Below are 22,409 nucleotides of genomic sequence, written 5' to 3'. Positions count from 1 at the left end.
AGCAGCGCAAACATCATTAGTTTTCAGTTAAACCAGATGGCTGAAAGCAAAATCCCAGTGCTATATGAAACCTGAGGATAACGACAGGCAAGCAAACTTTGGCACTCTTTTGCTCTCTCTAGAACTCTTGACACTTAGGGCCCGATTAGGATGGCGGGTGGACATAAGTCAGACCGCCACCCTATCGTTCACTGGACCGACCGACTAGCCATCAGTAGTCCCACCATAGGAAGCGACCACCTGCACGGCACTCGCAGCATGTATTTTTTTGCATTGCGGCAGGTGCTGCTGGTTGCAGCACCGGCCGCGATGCAAAAAATGCACCTTTAACATATCCCTGCACTACATGGAAGGCACCATGCAGTGCCTGCCACATGGTGCAAGGTTTTGTAGGGGTACCATAAGTGCCCCCCAGTGCCGTTTTAGGAGGGCCAGTGGAGAAGGGGGGCCCGCAAAGGGCGCCGAATATCCCTTCCCTCCAGCCCTGTCATGGTGGCTTCACCAACATGAATGGGCTGGCAGAAAAGAACATTGCAATACCTACGGAGGTGCCTGGCAGGCACCGCCACCATTATAGTCTTTGCTTGTCCTTCCATGGACATAAGATCTGTGGCGGTCGGTCTATCCGCCCACCATGTATCCTCCCGCCATCATTATGAAGCAGGCAGAAAGCCTCATTCCGATGGCGGTGGGACCATGGCCATCGTAATCGGTACCTAAATTATTATTTCTTAAGCTCTCTCTTTTGAGAATGGGGGCCTTGTGTAGGTCCTTAAGGATGATGTCTCCCAGAATAGAGATGACCAAAGACAAATTGCTTTTTTGATATTCCTATGCATAAAATCTGTAATTCCTATGAAATCATACATCTTATGCAGCTAAACCTTGCACTGTTGTTCTCACATTGAAATTCACACTATCCTGCTTTACTCAAGTTGGAATATTGTGTTAGGCACTGCCGGATCACCTGTGCAACACAACACAACACTTCGAGGCATATTTACTTACATTTCATGCAAAAAAGGTCAGCAAACAAAGTTGCTGTGCTGCGTTGTGTGAAAGAGAGTCTGCAGACATGTGCCATATATACTGAGATATTGTGTATTTCTGCTGTCTCTGAGCACTGGGACACTACATATAGCACCAATGCAGGACCCCTTGCCCCATGGTGCAAGGGTGTCTGTGTTACAGACATTCCATGGCTGTTGTAGAATGCAGCACGTACAGAAAGAGGAAGTATTGAGGAGAAATAAAGATATTTCTCCTTGTTACTGCTGCTTAAGGAGGCATAGATTTATGATGCACTCCCAGGTTTACTAGCTTCAGTTAATCTGGTTAGGCACTAACATCCAAAGGTGGGTGCATGGGAAAGCCCATGCTCCACCCATGCACATTCTCAGTGCCAGGTAACACAAGCAACACTATTTGCTGCATTGCGTTACTTTGTATTTACTAAACCTTGTAAAGTGGCATTCCATAGCTTAGGGGTCTATTAGGATGGCGGTCGGATGACCAGCGCCGGGTCGGCGCCCCCGGGCCGGCAACGGTCATCCGCCCGCGATCATTTAACATTGCATCTACATGTCCCTGTACCAGGTGGCAGCAACTGTGCAATGCCTGCCATGCAGTGCAGGGATATGCAGGACATGCTTTTTTAGAATTTGCGGCGGTGCTGCTACCGCAATGTTAAATGCCGCGATCCGACCGCCGAGGTCGAATTTCGACTGCGGAGCATACTAATTGGACCGGCGGTTTTGCCGCGGTGCTAGCGGGCGGTGTTTTCCCGCTACTATGGCGGTCTGAGTGATTTTCCGACTGCCATCACAATAGACCCCTAAGTAATTACCAAAAACGATTTTGAATCGACACTGCACCACTAAAGTGACGCAGCCCTGACACAAGCTCTCAGGAAATCTGTCCCCTTGTATTGCACAGAAGAATCTTTTCATCAAAAGCACAGTCGAATACATCATCCACATGTGGCTGTTATGAAATCTGATACTGACCAGCTTTCCCCCATACATGCAATGCAGCACTGCAATTTTGCAAGCAGCACTTGATTGCTCAAATGATAGCAAATCTGGGCCTCAAATTTTCCAAGAAGGACTGCAGTATACTTAACTAAATAAAAGTGCATCAGGTGGAGGCGGGGAACAGACATTCAGAAGAGTCATGATTAGGGGCAGGTATAACTTGTGTAATTCTCTGTAATGTAATCACACAGAACTCCGCAAGATTATTCTTGGATTATGTAAGAGGAGTAATTCTGCATTTTGCACTATTTAGTAGCACAGGAATGCTCCTTGCTTCCAAATGGATGCAAGGAGGCATTTTGTGCTAAGAAATTGTGCTAAATGCAACAGAGCACAAAAAGCGAGCATGTTCAGCTGCTCGCACTTACTAAATGTGCCCTTGGGGTAGGATTTGCCCCAACTTACTACTGGCTTTTACCACTATTTTATTACTGCGAAATGACCCTTGTGTCCTAAGTAGCCGTGAGGATGTGTTTTGCACTAAGAAACAGCGAGCGCTAAATGCAGCAGAACACAAATAGCTAGCACTAGCGGACAGACACTTTTTCTAAATGTGCTCTTGCACTAGAATACCCCTTCCCCCAAGTTACTCTTAAATATGTGAGGAGGAGTAATTGAACAATTATGGGTAATTCTGCGTCAAAGGGTAACATGGAATTACTGAAATTACTCTAATTACTCTGGCAATATCTAAATTCTGCCCAGGCCTAACCGTGATGTGCACGCGGAATGTGGATGATATTCAGAAAAGTAAACATTTTAAAACCCTTCAATTTATCCAAGCATTAGCATGTCTTTTATAAAATGCACCAAAAAAAACAGACAATAACTGGGTCTGTGATAGGCCTGGGTGAAATTTAAATTACGCTGGAGTAGTTTTGGTAATTTTGCATTACTCTTTATCGAAAAATAAGCAATTATGCCTGTTCTTGTAATTATGAGTACATTGGCACAAAAATCTTACTGCAATGCAAGAACAACGAACATGGCAAATGTGATTGGCTGTTTTCTGCAGCTTTTCTTGTTCTGTTGCACTTAGCGCTATTTTGCATCCTCTGGTACATACGCTAAGAAAATAATGCTAAATGCCAGGTTAAGGTCCTCACAAAATTCTGCGTTATCTCCCTTAATTATTCTGTAATTTCAAAAAATTACTCAAAAGCACGTGCCACAGATTGTATGGTGAGGCTCCTATCCCAGGAATAGCTTGTGAGGTTAAGTCATTTTAACAGTATATAGAATGCAATGTGAATGCAAAGGTGAATGCAAAGGATATCACAGCACTCATAAAGGTGATCTATTCTTTAGGCTTTAGTCCAATAAGTCAGGACCAAAAACTATTAATTCTAGGTTCTGTTTGTTGTTAGAGATCTTTGTGTGACAATATTGCATCAGAGGGTACATCCAACATGTGTTTCGTCACTAGTGTGACTTCCTCAAGGTTCTTATTGTGTTAGCTGTCAGAAAGGTTTTTTAAAAATGATACTGTATCAATGGAAGGCGTATCCATGATTTCTTCTCCAAAAACGATAGTGTCTGCTAAGCAAGTTTGGGGCATATTATCAAGAAACGGCATTAACATTATCACCGCTTTAGCGGCATAAAACTGCAGCTAAAGCGGCGATAATGGGCTTGATAATACGCCCTTGTGAATTCCCATAGAAGCCCATGTTCTGGTGTGAACATGGGCTTCTATGGGAATTCTCTACGGCGCATGATCAAGCCCATTATCGCCGCTTTTGCTGCTTTGTCAGTTTTCTGCCGCTAAAGCGGCGATAATGTTAACGCCGTGCTTGATAAAATGCCCCTTAGTATCCCCTAAAAGTGACTAATTGATTCGTCAAGAAAACCTTTCCGTTTGTCGCTAAAAAGTTTTTGGAGGACTCCGAGCCAGTCCATCCAATCTCAAAGATGTGAGTCATGTTTTTGAGTGAGCTGTAGAGTATATCTCTCTGTGGTCCTGAATCCTAAATGATGATCCTGAACAGTCGTCAGATTAGACTGTGGGTGTAGGTGTAAGGTCCTGAGCCTATCAATCAATGTACAATATCATACTTCTGATACCAGTATACAGAAATGGAGAATACGGGGGAAATAGGGAGATGTTTCCAGGAAATAAACCCCCCAATGGGAAAGTCTAGTCTATTCCTAAGCTCATAGAAGATCTGATAAACTCAATATATCTGCATGGTAATACAGGCTGTACTCCCTTCCACATACACTAGCGCCAAGACGCCATGCAATCGAGTGCTCTACAAACACATATCCTATCCTATCCTATCCTATGGTGCCATCTTTGAAAGTAGCGTCCTGTGTCTGCGGCTTGAGAGGTGTGTGCGGTGTATAGTATGCAGATCAGAGGTTTGATTAAGAGAGGGATAGCTCTGTGGATTTAAACATCTACTGCACGATTGTCCCTGTTTCTGAAATGTGAAATACGCATCCAAGTCCAATGGAGCAACATGTGAGAATATGTTACAGCTTGAATAATTAAATGACAGTAAAGAGTTTCATTGAAGCACAGTTTGAAAAAGTACTTTTCTGTAACAACCATAAAAACTTTGGGATTTGAGTCTATTTGCCACTGGGGCAATGGAAGAACTGCCATCGCTCAGCAGACCCTGTCGCCAGTTCTAAGCCCTCACCCACTCAGAGTTTCTGGCAACAATGTCAAAGCGTGTCCATGGCTCACAGCTGGATCCTCGTGGTGGGGTTCTCTTAGTCGGATCTCTTGCAGATGTTAAAGAGGGTTCTCAGTGGATGGATAGGTAGACATTGTTCCGAATGGAGCTTTGGCACACAGGCATCAGGTTCTTACATTAAGCTTGTCAGGATAACTCTTCCAGTTCTCTGACATTTTCCACCTAATAATGATGTAATAGGACCAGTGTTGGAGTTGAGAGATGGTCTGCTGTTGGAGCCTTCTAGGCCCAGAAAGCCTATGAGGGTAGTGCTTGGGAGCACCATCAGCCAATAGGAGACAGAGAAGCTCATAGCTTGCTCCAAAGGTCTGTGGCTCAGAAGAACAATCTGTGCTATTCCAATAATCCACCAAGAGCTGGAAAGTGCTTCCATGTTTTGTTACATGTTTTTGTATGGACTGGCAGATCCTACTTGCATGAAATATGAATACTCTTTGCATCACAGCAGTTTACCCCAGAGTCCAAATGGGGTTCTGGTCTTAGAAAACCTTCAACACACTGATGCCAGCATGTCACATACCCCCATGTATGTAAAGGTTTGTGTTGCATGTTCCAAATGTTGCATTTCTAGTAGTTTACCTGGTCTCAGTGATTCACAGAGCGGTGCCAATTATTGACCAACATGTGTGGTTGACCACTGGATTTATCTACGGAGGGTGGGTCATGTGACCTCACCATTGCATTCAGGCGAGTCATGTGCCGAATGTCACAGATGGTCAATGTGCATGGGTTTAGGCATTGTTAAGTCCCTTGGATGAGTCAGTCAATGGCTTGTCATCGAAAGGTCATTGTGAGAGGAACACACGTTTTACTTCATTTTTGGTGGTTATCATGGTGTTATGCTTGAGTGGTTATTTCTAGTTAGGGTTGGCATTCTAGAACTGTAGGAGTTAAACTATCCCAGTATTGGATATTGGAATACAATTACACAGATATGTTTTTGGTCAATAAAGCATTTAATGGACATCTGTTTCTTGGGATGTAGCTGCTATCATCATGTACAGCAATACCATTTTTTTGGTATAGGCGGATTTGATTTGTGGTGCTATATGTTGAGTTGTGGTGTGTTATGAAAAGGAATGATCTTACTGTCCTGTGTTGTAAACTGTGCATTTGTTATGGCACGTTGTTTAAAGGGTAGTATTGACTTCTATTTTATGGTGTATTGTGATGTATTATCTTATAGAAAGATAGATTAGTGTAGTAAAGTCCTATAACATGGGGCAGTGTTATAAGTGTGGTATGGTACCATAGTACAACGTGTGATATTGTGTTGTAGGATTGTGTGTGTTGTGGCATACTATGAAGATGAGTGTTGTGATACTGAGAGATGAGGGTAGTATTGTGTGGTGGTGTGTGTTGAACTGTTTATTGTATGGTATGAAATGATGTGACATGCTGTGGTGTGGTACAGAGTGGAGTGGTGTACTTATTCTCTTGTGGTACATTGGGTTGTGGTGTGTAATGATGCAGTTTGATATGGAGTGATGTGATGAGGGTGGGATTGCCTGTTGTGGAATGTGTTTGGATGGGCTTATGTGGGTGGTTCTTTTGTGAGCAGTGTGGTTGAATGTGACCCACTATGTTGTGGTTAAGTGTGATCTGTAATATTATGTAATGTGGAGTCATGTGGTGTGTTTTGGTAATGGAAGACACAATAAGGTGAAGCATATTTGAGTGATGTGTTGGCGTATGTGGTATGGTAGCTATTTAGACAAAATATTGAGTTGGAAATGTAGACCTACACAAATATCGAGTTGGAAATATCGTGACAGGAATATCGACAGCAAGAATATCTTGCTCAAGAATATGGACTTTAATTTCATTAATATTGTTCGGAAAAATATAGTTGTTTAAAATATTGATTGATTTTTTAATCTGTGTTATGTATTTTAGTATATATTTTAAATTTATGTGATTTTTTTTGTATATGTATTGTTTACGTTTTTTGACATATGTGTTAAATTGTTAGTAGTGATCAATTTCATTTTAATTAAATGTTGTGTTTTTTTGTTCCGTAGCGGGCTGTCGGGTTATAGGGGAATTGGGTGGGAAGTAATTTAGTTATAATAAATTAATGATTATTTTGAATTCATCATTATGAATTCATTTAGGATTGTATAGTGTTAATTGTGTTTTTTTCTGTAAAAGTTATGCGTGGTTTGTAGGGTCTATAGGGGTATAAAGTGCAAAGTAATTTATTTTTAATTAGTTATTAATTGGTTTGTAATTACTATTAATTCATTAATTGGTAATTAAGTATGGTTATTGTGTATTTTGGTTTAGGTGTGGGGTTTAAATGGGTAAAGGATAATTTATTGTAATTAATGAATAATTAGTTATTTATTAATATTAATTAATTATTTGAGAATGAAATATGGAAATTGTGTAATACATTTTAGGGGCAGGTTGTGGGGTTCATAGGAGTAAATGCTGGGAAGTAATTTATGGTTATTTAATTAATAATTAGTTGATATTTAGTATTAATTAATTGATAATTAATTTGGGTAATTGTATAATTCTTTTTTGTGGGTTTTGGTTTTATAAGGGTAAATGGTGGGGAGTAAATGAATTTTATTACTTTATAATTACACTGTACACCCGGCGGTTGTTCTAGTGGGGTGTTCTAGTGGGGTGATGGTGCTCTAAGGCAGTACGCAAATATTATAGGGAGAACGTAGGTGTAAGTGCAGTGCAAAAGATTAGGGAGAACCACCCCTCTCCCTAGATTGTGGTTTACCACAGACAAAGAACTCCAAGGCCACCTGCACACGCTAGTCGTACATAGATTTAAGTTAGTACAGTAATGAGTATAGGAAAGAAAGAAACATTGTTCATCCACTGCTCTTTGTGATTTCAAGATTTATTGTCCTTGTTGTGCTTTCCTTGATACAGATCTCAGCCTAGCCAACATGTGTTTCGTCGCTACTATGAAGTACACAGCGACTTCTTCAGGGCTAAATTCCTATAAATACGGTCCTTATTGTTGGTTGTACTTCCGCCCCGAAGGTAAATATTAGTAGAAGGTCTCAAGGGTAACAGAGAACAGAATTCCATTCAATTAAAGTTTCCTCATGAAGTAGGTTCTATATTCTGGGATGCAAACGAGTATTCAGAATATGCAGTTACTAATTATTGTGAGATTCTATTCGTTGGGTTATGACTGTCAGCCGGCTTTGATTGTGATTACTTTACAATTAGTTGTTTAATGCTGTTAGTTTATAAATTGAAAATAAATTATAATTGTGTGATCATTTCTGTGTGGGTTGTGGGGATTATAGGGGTAAAGGGTGGGAAGTTAATTCATTTTCATGCGTTGTAATTTGTTTTTTAATTAATATTGCTTTAATTACTAATTAATTATGTTAATTAATGAAGTACAGTTTTGTAATTTAGATGTGGGTTGTGAATTGTGTGGTGTTACAGGGTAGGAAGTTAATAAACTAATTACATGTAATAATTAATATGCTTGTTTATAAATCATTTTCTAACTAAAACTATTTATTTGTTTGAAAATAATTATTGTATTTTATTTAATATACTATTTGTAGGTATTTGTGATATGTACTTAACATTATAATATGTTTAGATTTTTATATTTTTAATATGAAATATATTTGTATTTTAATTTTGTATATATTTATATCTTTTAATATTGTATATTTTTTTCCATTTTTTGTTTGTTGCTGTTGACGTTTTGTTTTTAATTTTGAACTGACTGAAGTTGGAATAGTAATTTTTACCCCACCGCTATCCAACACTATCCCTATTGTTGCACTCATTGGAGTGGGAAAAGTAATTTTTACCGCTGGCTATGCAACACTTTCCCTACTGTAGCCGTGAATGGAGTGGGAAATGTAAGTTTAAAGATTTCTGAATAATTTAATGTTTTAATTAATAATGGAATGTTTTTTTTAAAGATTTTATGTTATTGGTATATGTATATATATATTGATGTCCCGTCACTTGGCGATTTCTTTCAACAGGGCAACCTTTTTTGTGGATTTAATTGCGGCAGCCTGGCCGCAGAGAACTTGCCACCGTGAGACTGCTTGCAGGGCCTATGACGAAGGAATGCATGTTCACGTCGGATGTTAAGGCAGACCAGGATCCTTGCTCAGCCCCACCCTCTTCAACGTCTACATGAGCCCCCTCGCAGCCATCGCATGCCAACACAACCTTAACATCATTTCCTACGCCGACGAGACCCAGCTGTTCCTCTCCCTCACCAATGACCCCACCACCGCCAGAGCCAGCCTACACGAAGGAATGAAAGACGTCGCCGAGTGGATGAGGAACAGCCACCTGAAACTGAACTCAGACAAGACGGAAGTCCTCATCCTGGGATCATCCCCCTCCGCCTGGGACGTCTCCTGGTGGCCCCCTGCCCTGGGCACCACCCCCAGGCCAACGGAGCATGCACGAAACCTGGGCTTCATCCTGGACTCCTCCCTCTCGATGACCAAACAAATCAACGCCGTCTCGTCATCCTGTTTCAACACCCTGTGCATCCTCCGAAAGATCTTTCGATGGATCCCCACTGAAACCAGGAAGACGGTCACCCAGGCCCTCATCACCAGCTGACTGGACTATGGGAACACCCTCTATGCTGGAACCACAGCCAAACTACAGAAAAGACTCCAGCGCATACAGAACGCCTCCGCACGACTCGTCCTGGACATCCCCAGCCACAACCACATCTCCGCCCACCTGAGAGACCTGCACTGGCTCCCCGTCAGCAAGAGGATCACGTTCAGGCTCCTCACCCACGCACACAAGGCTCTCCACGACCTGTGCCCCAAGTACCTTAACAACCGCCTCACTTTCTACACGCCCACCCGCAAGCTGCGATCGACCAGCCTCGCCATCGCCACCGTACCACGCATTCGCAGAGCCACCGCCGGAGGAAGATCCTTCTCCTACCTGGCGGGCAAGACATGGAACTCCCTCCCCATCCACCTACGGCTGACCCAGGATCATCTCTCCTTCAGGAAGCAACTCAAGACCTGGCTTTTTGAGCAGTAACGGACCTCTCCCCCCCAGCGCCTTCAGACCCTAGCGGGTGAGTAGCGCGCTATATAAATCTGATTGATTGATTGACATACATGCAAATTGCCTGTTCCTCGGCCCGGAGGTCCACTGGGGTATTTTAATTGACTTTGATAGGGCAGCTAAACAACAGAGCCCACGGAGGTAACACCGTACGGTTCATTAGGACTACAGGTACCAGCATGCTAATTAAAGACACACACTTGTGAAGAATTGGCGCATGCGTTTATAAGTACAAGATCAGTACTCTTTCTGTTTGTTGGCACTTCTCTCCTCTGACGTATGGCCTTGAAATGCGTTAGGATGCAGTTAATAAATTAACTCTGGACTAAATAAACAAGGCGTTATTTATTAATGTCCTGTCACTTGGCGAGTTCTTATAGCAGGGCAATCTTTTTTGTGGGTATATATATATTTTTTTTTTTTTTTTTTTTTTAGGTGCAGGACACATCTTGAAAAAGTTTCCAGGAAGAAACGAAACGAGTCGAAAAAGTCCTAATCCTGCTGTCCAAATAAAATAAACGGCTTAAAATTGAAAACGAAGTTCCGTGTGCGACTCAATGTCTCTTCGCATGGGGAGATAGTTTGGACATATATATATATATATCCATATATATATATGTTAAATTTCTTGTATAAAGTTAAATAATTTTAGAATTATGAAATAAATTACAATTAATAGTTTATTAATTGTTTTAAAGTAAATATATATACATATATATATTCATTATTATATATGTGTGTTTTAACATTTTTAAATTAAGTGTATTTGTTAAAATGTTTATTAATTTTTTTAAACAATTTTCTTATTTAATATATTTATTTTTACTATTTTAAATATATATAAAAAACTATATTTTGTACAGCTATATCTATGACATGTTATTCCACTTGCATCTCAATATACTGCAATAATTTTGTACTAACCACTATAAATATAAGATATCGATTATTTTGACATCAATATTTATAACTCGATGTTGTGGCATGGGGATATTTTAGGTGTTGATATTCTGTCAGTGTTCCCAGGTATCCCCCTATGGATTTTTGCACATTCCCAGATTTACCATTACTGGTAGACCTGGGAATGCATCTAAATGCTACGCCTCTCCAAGCGAGGTATTACAAGGAGACATATCTTTCTTTTTCATTGTTCTCTTCTTTTTCTACGTGTGCTGCATTCACACATTGAAAGAGGAAAATGACTCGTGGATTGTGAAGGTGTATCTTCCTGCACAAAAACAATCCTGCTTACATTTCAGGTACCCTTGGAACATGGTGTAGGGGTGCCTGCATTGGCGCTAGGCAGCACATTTGGAGCCACCACAGGGAAAAGACAGGAATGTGCCATATAATGTTAAATATGACTCATTCCTGGACTTTCTCTGTCACACAGTGCAGCACAGCAAGGTGGCATGCTGCCCTGCGTGATTGTTTGATACATTTGCCCCCACTTGTTTATAAGTATCATCAGACCTATGCACTGCAGTCTGATTAACACAACACGTCTCTCCACCTGGACCTCTCATGTGATGGGAATGCTTTGATCCTAGAAGGTTCTGTTCTGAAATCACTTTCAACTCAATTCGCTTGTCTCTTCCGAAACAAACTTCAATCAATCATTCACCTGCGTCATCAACTCTATTCTCTTCCACTCTCTAATGAGCCTGATAAAAGAACTTTCAGATCCCAAAGAGTAACTTTGATGGGGCGCATACGCAAGCAATCTCCTTCCCTTACAATTAGTAGAAGCAGATAAATCAATAAAGATACAAAATAAGCAATTAACCCAGCAGCTTAGTTGAGGAGATTGGACCCTGAAATTTTGATTTTTAAAAGGGAGTGTGTTTAGTTAAAAGAGAAGAAAATAAAGAAAATGAGTTCAAATTGAACCAAGCAGCAAATGAGAAGAAGGCTAGAGAATTTGGCAGTGTACAGCACAAACACCTGTGTTAGACCTGATAACCTTAAGGTGGTCTTGCCCCAAAACGTTATGCCTGTTTGCATCCATTTATGCTGAATGTTTTCTTCTGTTGACATTTAGGGGCCCATTAGGATGTCGGGCGGATTGCCCCCGCCAGGCTGGGGGTAGCCAGCCAGCCTGGCGGGGGCAATCCGGCCGACATCCTCACTAGTTTTCCCCCTGCCATATTAGTATGGGGGGGGACCTCGGCGGACGGAAAGACCTTCCGCCGCTTTTCCGCCCCGTCCGCCTTGCGGCCGGGGCGGAAAAGGAATAATATGGTGGCGGTGTCTATCAGACACTGCCAGCCAAATTAGCATGGGCATTTTACATGCGGTCTTCACTCTGGGGGCCCCCTGCTGGCCCCCAGAGTGAAGGAGGGGTGGGGGCTGCACACGGGGGGGTACCTGTGGTACCTCCCCACATTTGCATATACAAAGCGGCAGGCACCGCACGGTGCCTGCCGCTTTGTATATGCCAATGCTGATATGCATTTCTAGCAATGTGGCGGGCGGTGCTGAGAGCACCGCCCGCCACAATGCTACAAATGCAGGATGTGCCCACCACTGTGGCGGGTACATCCTAATGCCCCTCATGGGACCCCCGCCCTTATGGCGGGCGGTCCCAATCCCCGCTAGGATGACGCCCGTCATTCTAATGGACCCCTAAGACTCTGTGCACTTTACCACTGATAACTAGGGCTGAAGAGCTTGTGTTCCCTCCCCTAGACATGGTTTGATTGCCATACCTATAATTACCATATTTAATTTATCTATAAGTCCTTAGTAGAGTGCCCTACATGTGCCAAGGGCCTGGAAATTAAATGATGCTAGTGGGCATGCAGCACTGATTGTGCCACCTACATGAATAGTCCTTTAAACATGTCTCAGGCTTGCCATTGCAGAGCCTAAGTTTGCAGTTTTAAACTGGTCATGCCGACCTGGCAAGATAAACTTCATTCCAGGCCACAAACCTTCCTTTTTAATACGCAAAACATATGTCACGCCTAGGGAAGTCCTTTAATAGCCTAGACGGAAGGGTGCAACGTATCGAAAAAGCAGGACATACACTTTTAAGTTTTACATATTCTAGTACTGGTTCAATACTGCAAGGCCTTTGTCTTCCATAGGATAATATTGGGATTACCTTATGAATGAATGAATGAATTAATTTATTTATGAAGCACAATTTTCACTCCACGGAGCATCTTGGAGCTACCGGAGAGACTTGGGAGAACTGGAGTGGAGAGAGTGGTGGGGTCATGAATGTTTTTTTTTGGGGGGGGTTTTACAGCTGTGATTTTCCATTTGTCGAGTACTCTCGATAGCGTAAAGGTGGAATTAAATATTTGATTGATGGTTGGGTTTATGATGTTCACAAGTGCGTGTAAGATTTTTGGGGGGCAGACATCTAAGGGTGAACCTGACTTGCAAGAGAGAATAGCTTGCCTGGACTGTTCAAGACTGATCACCTTGAAACAAGTGAGTTCCCTTCTGGTTCCTTAAGTGTGTGCTTCAATAGACGAGCGGATTATTTCTGCGAAGTCTTTATTTAGGTCTATGATTTTATTTTCAAAGAATTTGGCAATTTGATCACATAATCCCTGTGACGGAGGAATTTCTTGTTAAACATTTTCAAATCCGGGAAAGATTTCACAATATTAAAAAATAGAATAGTTTACATTCTGTTCTATTTTAATTTGCTGGTGGTATAGTCTAAGATCTGTTTTAAAAGATAGAAGTTCTTCTGATTTGTAGTTCTTCCTCCATATTCTTTTCAATATTTTGCATTGGCCTTGTAAATCTTTTAGATGTGGGTGAACCAGGGAGCACAATTTGTATTAATGGTACTTTTTCTAGGAGGTGCAAATGGCACCAGAGTATTAGCTAGAGAAGTCATCCAATCATTAAAAGGTTGCTGTAGATTGAGGGGTTACCCGTAAGGGTAGGTTTACCTGGCCTGTAATTTTGGGTTACTAAGCATGTTATTCCACTTGCGTCTCAATATGAGTCCGGATTGCCTGGGATTTTCCGCTGGTTGAACAGTATTATAGCCAATCCTGAAAGGAATAGGCTAATGATCTGACCAGGTTATAGTAACTGGGAGGTCAGTAATTAGGCAGATGGCGTTGGTGCATATACCATCTAAGGTGTGTCCTGCACAATGTGTGGGCCCCTCTATCTGTTGTTTTAGACCCTGAGTGTTAGGAGTACCATTTGCCTCTAGGTGTATGTTGAAGTCACCTAGGACGGTAAAATTTGGAATATATCACCACTAGGGAACTTATACTTTCCCCCAGGGTGTCTAAGAATTTGAGGGTATAGATCAAAGCCCCAGCGAATGTCATACAAGAGTCTAGTTGGAAGCAGAAGCAACAGCTTCTTTAAATTCTGTACTATTAAATGTATAGCATTTCAGATAGTTCTTGTATATTATTGTAAGGCAGTCTAAATTCAGATCCACTAACATGTCCTGAATATGTGGCACATTTTTGGCTAAGGATATAGCATTGATATGACCGCAGCGCTGCTGTTTACGGTAGTTCTTGCAGTTAGAAATGGGGGCATGGCCAGGTGCAGTACTGTAGTCATATTTAAAGGTATGTCTACCTTTAAGGCAGGTTAATGGGGCATTGATATTCTCTGTGTAAAGATGTAATTCGCAATTGCCAGCTTTCACAATAGTAAGTGCCAGTAGTTCTTCCCTGGTATACGAAAGCCCTGGGCTGGGACCGGCAGCATTTCTGGCCCAGGCCACGTTCCGGACGTGGACGGGCTTGCCTTTGGCGCACCTTCGGCGTGCCGGCGGTGCATCTACTGCCCGTCTGGCGCAGAATATAGCTTAAATACTGTAGAGGAAGCCGCCACTAGCCCGGCAACCTGACGGAAATGGTATTACATTCTATACGCATAATTTACAAATAGGAAGATATAACTGGTTCATGTTTGGAGTCTCTGGAATCCTACTTTAAAATCCTAACTTATGGTGTTGTCGATTTTAAATTACAATTCTGAAAATGACACTTTTAGAAAGTTGGAATTTTCTGGCCTTGATCATTTGGTGCATGCAGCCCGTCTCTGGTCACGTGACTAGGTGTAGTTGACAGTTTGGCTTTGTGTATTCCACCTGCATAGCCACACTCAATGGGAACTTAGCTGTGACCGAATGGGCTAACCTGACAGGGTGGGAGGGAGGAGCTGGATCCAGCCTAGTTTACACCTGAATAGGCTGTGTTCTACCCCCACAGAAAACACACCAACCCCCCTGTAGTTAGTCTGGAGACAGGGCTGACAGAGCAGGACATCTGTGCATTTCAAAATCTTTTCTTCGAAGTCTCCTCCACTTCAAAGGCACTTCTATGTTTAAGTGCTGGATCTCAGACACCGCCACTTCAGTGCACTTCTGAAACAATGGTTTTTCTGCCAGGGAGAATGACTGCTGTGCTGCTGAAGGACTGCCACTCTGCTGGACTGATGCTCTGGTAGAACTGTTGCCCTCATTGCTTGGGTGAAAAGGATTGGACCTGCGTGACTTGAACCCAGAACCCAGAGTGGCTACAATGGCTAGTTGTCTGGCCTCCCGATTGGACGCCTTAGGGACACAGCAGGCTTCCAAGAACCTTAATGTGCATCTACGCTGCCAAGTGGTGCCACCTCAGTCCAGGACCCTTGAAAGTGGGTTTAAGGTGCTTATCAGCAGAACTAATGCATCTTCCCACCTGACCAGTACATCCTGTAGCTGAACCAATACATCTTCTTTGCTGAGCGATGTGTTTCGAGCAGAACCAAAGCTTCACTGCAGTTCTATGTATTGGACCAGGTGCAGCATCTTCATAACCAATGCATTGCTGATAGCACGGCACATCTCCAACCCATGCCCTTGCATCTTTCATTGACAGCATCTAGACGACGACGCTGGCCTCCACATTGCAGCCTCACAGCTTATCCGAACAGATGCATCTCCTCGTCTATGCTCCGCACCCTCGACGCCCAGAATTTGCATTGCAAGTTCCGTCAATGTGATCCTCAACTGCTACACAGCAGGATCTCGCATTGCAGCCTCACCACATCTCAGAACAGATGCATCGCTTTGGCTGTGCAACGCTTCGTTGCCTCCGATTCACACAACGCTCTGCAACCAGGATTTAAGGTACTTTGTTCAGCTGGCCTAACCTGGTCCCTGTAGTTGGCCAGCGCTTCATCATGGTCGGCCTGAACTTGTGACTTTGTCCTGGTTGGGCATGACCAGATATACCTTGTTGGCACTTTGTGAGTTTTGGTGCTATTTTACCTTAATCGTTTTAAAATCAATATCTATTCTTCAATTAATTGGATTTTTGCTGTTCTGGCCTTGTATTCATTAAAATATAATCTATTTTACTAAACCTAGTGTAGGATCTTTTTGTCTGGTATTTTCACTATTTTACTGTTTGAAGTCTTACACAAATGCTTTACACATCCCTCTAGATTTGGCCTGACATCTGTACCCAGATGCCTTAGGGTTAGTACATGTTAATTTAGGGTTTACCTGTCTCTTACTCTGACTAGTATTGTGGTTGCTGCTTGATCAGGGCTCATGCTCCAATCAACCAGTAACCCCATATCTAACAAACTGGATTACAAAAAGCATTAACAATTGTCCAGACGGGGGAGGAGCTACGCTAGTAACCAAGATGGCCGCATAAGCTCCCGGCTCCGTCGACCTCCGTCGCTGGCGGATCTATCCTGAACTTAATTCTGACCTCCCGCCAGACTCCCGTGTGTCTGAATCGTCTCTGAGTCCAGGGGCGCAATCCCGGAGTCTTTATCACCCTTCTTGACGAAGTTACACAGTCTGTCATTTTCGGGCCTCCTCCAGACTATAAGCCGGGGCCTCGAGTACTGACCCAGCCGGGTTTCAGTTGAACAACATCGGCCGCGGGTACCTGGCAGGGTCCGGTCTCATCAGAGTGAAACGAATTCTCGATCCTGGTGGTGGTCTCGAGTCCCTGCGTATACTAGCCGGACGGCGACGAGACGTGGATGCCGCGGTGAGTGGGGGTCCGGTTCCTAGGACCCTGCTGCAGCCCTCGGGGTCCGCGGGGGGGGGGCCCCCGCTCTCGGCAGCGGTGTAAAGAGTGCAAAGCCTGAAAGTCGCCAGGCGCCTTCGCCCACCCCACTCCTGTTGGTTTCCCCGGAGTAGCCGGACTCCGGGGTTGAAGACCTGCTTTGTCTTTGATTAAGCGGAGATGGATCGGACGACGTGTGGACCGACACTGGGGACTGTAATGGCCGCCATCGGGGCTCTTCACTGGCAAATGGAGGCTGCTCCCCACAAATTAACTGTACGCATCGAGACTATCTGTTCGAGACCGGACTCTAGCCCTGAGTCAGACCCGCAACGTATGGTGACCCCCGCTAAGCTTGAATTTATCCGAGAGGAGAACCCCAAGCATCATCATAATCTGGTGCCAATTGTATCTGCGCAACTACAGCGGTCCGCGACTGGAGCCCCTGACCATCCAGCAAGCTTGGCAAAGTCATCGCCTGCACAGGACTCATTTCTTTCTTCGTTTCTGGAGACCTCCATCGATAATCTTTGGATTGACTTTCGTGTTTCTGATAGACTTCGAGACTTGACTCTTCTGACCCTTTCAGGCTATTTTGATCCCCTCCCTTTTCTACAACGTTTTGACTCTTTTGCTATTATGCTGGTCCTATCGAAAAGGGTTTGTGTGATGGATCGTAGAGGCCAGGGCTGAACTTGACTGTTTTAATTCTGAACAGTGACTTCCTTTGACACTGCTGGGTGGTATCGGTGGGAGTGAGGGTCAGATGGGATTCAGCTTTTTTGGGTTTGGTGTACTGACTGTGTTCGACAATGGGATTTGCTGCCTCTGTGGTGTCTGGGGCTGGGCGGGATGGTCTTTTCTCTTTTGGTGAATTCCCTATCAGTTTGCTTATAAGTCTGCTTTACCTCTCTTAGTACCATGGTAGGGAACATCTGCTCGCGGCGGGGGGGAGGGGAGTCCGGGAGCCCGTATCGTATCGTAAGACATTCCTCCTCCATCTTTTCCCTTCCTTGGGGTGTAGTTTAGGGGGCGACAGGCACGCTGCTAGTGGGGTTAGGTCGTAGCCATCCGCAGGGGTGCAGGGTGGGGGGGTTGAGTTTTTTTTTTCCTTTATTTTGTTCTATGACCTATCTTTTTCCCTTTTCCCTTCCTCACAAGAGATGTGGCATATTCTCCTGAGCCTGTTGTTATGCGTATTCGGGTGTCGAGTATCCATTTTTTATATCCTGTATCCTTGGTGGGCGGGTTCTGATAATGTTTGCTTATGGTTATTTGTATTGTATTGTTTTGACCCAGCTTCGGCTGGTATTGATACTTTCCAGATGCCTACAATTGTATTGTATTTCTTCATTTCATCTGCCCGTTCGCCACTGTAATATGTTCTACCAACGATACCCGAAATGTACATTTCTACTCTTGTGTTATAATTAATAAAAATATATATTAAAAAAAAAACAATTGTCCAGACATGAGAGGACATGTGTTCTATCTATTATTTTGGTCAACTTTAATGCAAATGTGTCTTCTAGGGATATTTTGTGAAAGAGTCTTAAGTGCAAGTCTGTTTGTTTTTATCCATGAGATCAGGAAGAGTTGAAGTTCTGGACTAGCAGCTCCTGGCAGATGACTCACATCCAAAAAGTGACGAACAGATAATCCCAGGTCAAGGCCAAGTGAAGGGATTACTGCCACTCCTGGTCACTATGAAAAGGATATGAACTACCAGGTTGGTGCTTGACAACTTGTCACTTGTTTTAATGATCTTGCTCTAACTGAATCTGTCAACTAATTTTCTCTCCTTTTTCTGTGTTGTCCCCTTCCCTAGTTTGTGCTTCCCTCTTCCCCTGGTTGTTCTACCTTCTTTCCGGCTAGATTATTGTGATTCATAATCCTTGGTCGTTTAGATCCTACTGCTACTGCTGCTTTGCCGGATGGTGCTCCGGGTGCTTCCAGGACCACCAGACCCGTGGTGGGATGGCGATGGTCTTGCGACCACCACATTATGACCCAAGTGGTCGTGCCACCCTGGGACCGTCGACACCACCAGCAGGACCACCGTGGTCCCGCCAGTCATTTTAAGAGTTTCCTCTCTGCCAGGGTTTTCATGGCCGTTCCTCCTTCATGAAAACCCGGGCTCAGAGGAAACAAAAGAGGCCCCACTGGGCCCCCATTGTGTCTCACGCCCTGTGGATGCACACATGGTGGCACGACATGTGCCCCCTGTGTGCATGCACGGAAGTTCCAACACATCATGGACTTTTTAGTCAATACATTTGGTCATACAGCGCGCGCAATGAAATTCGTTTTATTTATTTATTTGTTTACTTACTTCTATTTGGCCGAATTCCGTAGTTTACTACCCCCCCACCTGCTCCTCCCCTGCCCTGCACCACCACCCTGCAGCACTCCCTCTACGAGCCGCTACTGCCTACCTGACTCCTAAAGCGTGGAACGCTCTGCCACTACACACAAGGATCTTGTCCTCACTTCTTGAATTCCAGCTGGAGAGCCCAGTCCCACTAGGCCCTAGGTTTTGCTAGACTCACACCTGCTCAGCGCTAGGATACCCTCCCGGTGATAGTGCGCTGTACACATCAATATGACATGAAATTACCCTTGCAAGATCATGGGGCATATCAACACGGGCCAAAAAAGCGGAGATAAAACTATCACCCTATTTACAAGTAGATGCTAACATGCATTAGCGCATGTTAGAACCCGTTTTCCCGACGCCTTGCTTTGCATCTCTAATGAGGTGCAAAGTGGGCATCACTGGGCAGTACTGCATGTAAATTATCGCTGATGTGCACATCACGTTATTTACAAGGAGGCCCACGCATTTTAGCAGACGTTAGTTTTTGACGAAAACCGCAGTTTTTGCCAAAAACTAGCGTCTGCTAAAATGCTGACTTACGTATACTTACCATTGGGGTGGATTATGCTTATATGACCACTGGGTTGTATCAGCAAGGTTTCATGGAACATCGTTGAAAAACCAGCGATGTTCCATGGAATAATTATTGCCATTGCGCTATGCGTTGTTAATACAGCGCTAGCACGGCATAAATTCCAGCGATAGACGGCGATAAAAAATGACACGCTAAGCGCGGCCAGCGATAATTATCGCTGCCGCTTGATAATATGCCCCTATGTGTTTGCCCCTCGACTACTTTTCCTGCACGCGATGGACAGTCCCTTCTACATTGGAACAGGTCAGCGACATCCCCCTGTGCTAAGCAATTTTACCTTTGTTGTAATACCGTGTGCAGAAGATATCGTGGTAGTAAAATAGACACCATTCGGGCTGCACTTTAAACTTTTTTTTTTTTTTTTTATAAAACTTTGCTGTGGAACATGGCCCTGAGATTAATGCTCTCCACAGCAAGGCGATGGTAACAGGGAGGCAACAACAGGACAGGTTTTGAAATAGAAAATTAATGGGGCATGTATTATAAAGCCACAGAATAACCTTACCTGGGAGCTGTGGGATAAGGGGCAAATGGGTTTTTTGCAAGCCTTAGAAAAGCAGAATAAAAAAATCGAACAGTTTATAAAGCCAATTTTTCAGATATATTGTGTTATGGAATTTTGAATGTCTTGCAGAAAATGTTATTAAGAGATTGATAGAAATAGAAGAAAAACTTTGGCAATATTCCTTACCGATGCAACTGGAAGTAATCAGACTGGAATTCGGACTTGTCAGTTACACTTTAGTGGTCAAACCTAAATCATGTTTGCAGTTTCATATAACGCTCTAATTCCCAATATACTGGAGTGCATCAGATGAGCCTCGGATCCATTTCACAAGGTCACATTCAAGGTTTGTAAGGCAAGTGAGATTAAAGTCATTTCCCCAGAATCACACGCTGTTAAGCAGGCGCTGGGACTCGGCCCCAGTTCCCCACTTCTAAAGCCGGCCGCTCTGGCCATAATGCCACATACTGTCGAGCATTGAGTCAATAGTATGACGCAATGCCAGATCCGAATCGCTTGCCAAACTAAAAGAATTCAACCATCCATTTGCTTTTATGTGGATTTTAGATGTAAGTTTAATATTTCATATGGCCGTAGATATGAGATACCATTTTCGAAAAGTATTTATGATTTGTGCTGTAAAAAATACATCAAGTGTTCGTCGATGTGTTGTCTGTACACAATTGCTCATATCACATGGAAACTATTTGTGTCATATTTTGTTAAAAAAATTATTGTACTGAAAGCTTATAATGTGTTAAAAAATGATAGAGTGAACATTTAATTTAGATGATTTAAATGTTTTAATTATTTTCTAAAGGTTGTGGGGGATATTCTCAAGAACGTGTGATAAACATCGTAAAATTAGCTTAACGCAACTTTGCACATCACAGTCCATAGCAGGAAAATTACGCTGTGTAAACCTTGTATTCCCAACACGGCGGTACCATACTATAGGCGTTAAAATCAATGTGACACCGCAAAAATGTGAAACACGAACGCAAAAATAGTTGCGATGAGGCCAATTGCGATACAAAAATCAGCGATAACCAGCGACAGGCCTGCAATTCCCACACCCCATGCGGGAAAAAGCACAATAAAAAGCAGGTGAAAAAACTGGTGTGATGACAATGTATGAGCACAACCCCATATCCGTGACGTAGAACAAATGACCAGTGTCCCGCATCAATTAGGCCTCCCATCACACACATTGACAATGTACATACTACATGTAAATTGCGCCGATGCGGAAACATACGTGGAACACACTGTGAAACCTCATCTCCCCTTCACATTGCAGAGGGATAATCAATACCTCCTGCAAACAGACGTGTCATGTCCATGATCAATCATTCATGAAAGCATGGACGAATAGAGGGGCAGTGACTCCCCCTTACGTACACATTGCCCATGTCCTGGTACTTGAGATACATGTGAAATGCTAAAGAGTGGGATTCTGTACTAACTGTGACACACAGAACTGGCAGTACGAATACGTGACACCCTAAACAGCCTCTCTGCACAGAGGTGACGCACCCACCATCCATCAACAAATCTCAAATCTGCTAGCACTCCATGTCGCACTCACACTTGTCTGAGTGATGGGCCTGTACAGAGGAGTGACATGCATGGAGGGAATGTGTTTTGGAATGCATTTATTTGCACATGCTGTGCCTGTGGTCGGTCTATACTGTCCCATGATTGCTAAGGACTGTCACAATGTGACGTTAACATATGAGAGAAATTGTTAATGATAGTGTCCCTTCAGACTATTCTTTCTGCAGCTGCAGTGGGGTGTGGTCCACCTGCCTCATCTTCATCATCATCGTCTGGTGCATCTTACACGTGTATCCATGGGACATTGCTGTGTACTCATATGTTGTGCATAATACAACATGCAACGATCATTTTGCACACAACGTCGGGCTGTACAGGAGCCTTCCACCTGTGATATCCAGGCACCTGAAACCTGACTTCAACACACCAAATGTGCGTTCCACAATGCCTCTGGTGCGTTTGTGGAGCAAATTGTACTGCCTCTGGGCCTGTGTGTTCGGGGCTCGGAGGGGTGCCATCATCCAAGCGCAGAGTGCATATCCTTGATCACCTGTCACAGTGCAGAGACAAGAGTCAATACT

Source organism: Lissotriton helveticus, chromosome 11 (assembly GCF_964261635.1).
Source record: "Lissotriton helveticus chromosome 11, aLisHel1.1, whole genome shotgun sequence".
NCBI lineage: Eukaryota > Metazoa > Chordata > Amphibia > Caudata > Salamandridae > Lissotriton > Lissotriton helveticus.
This window is presented reverse-complemented; position numbering follows the sequence as displayed.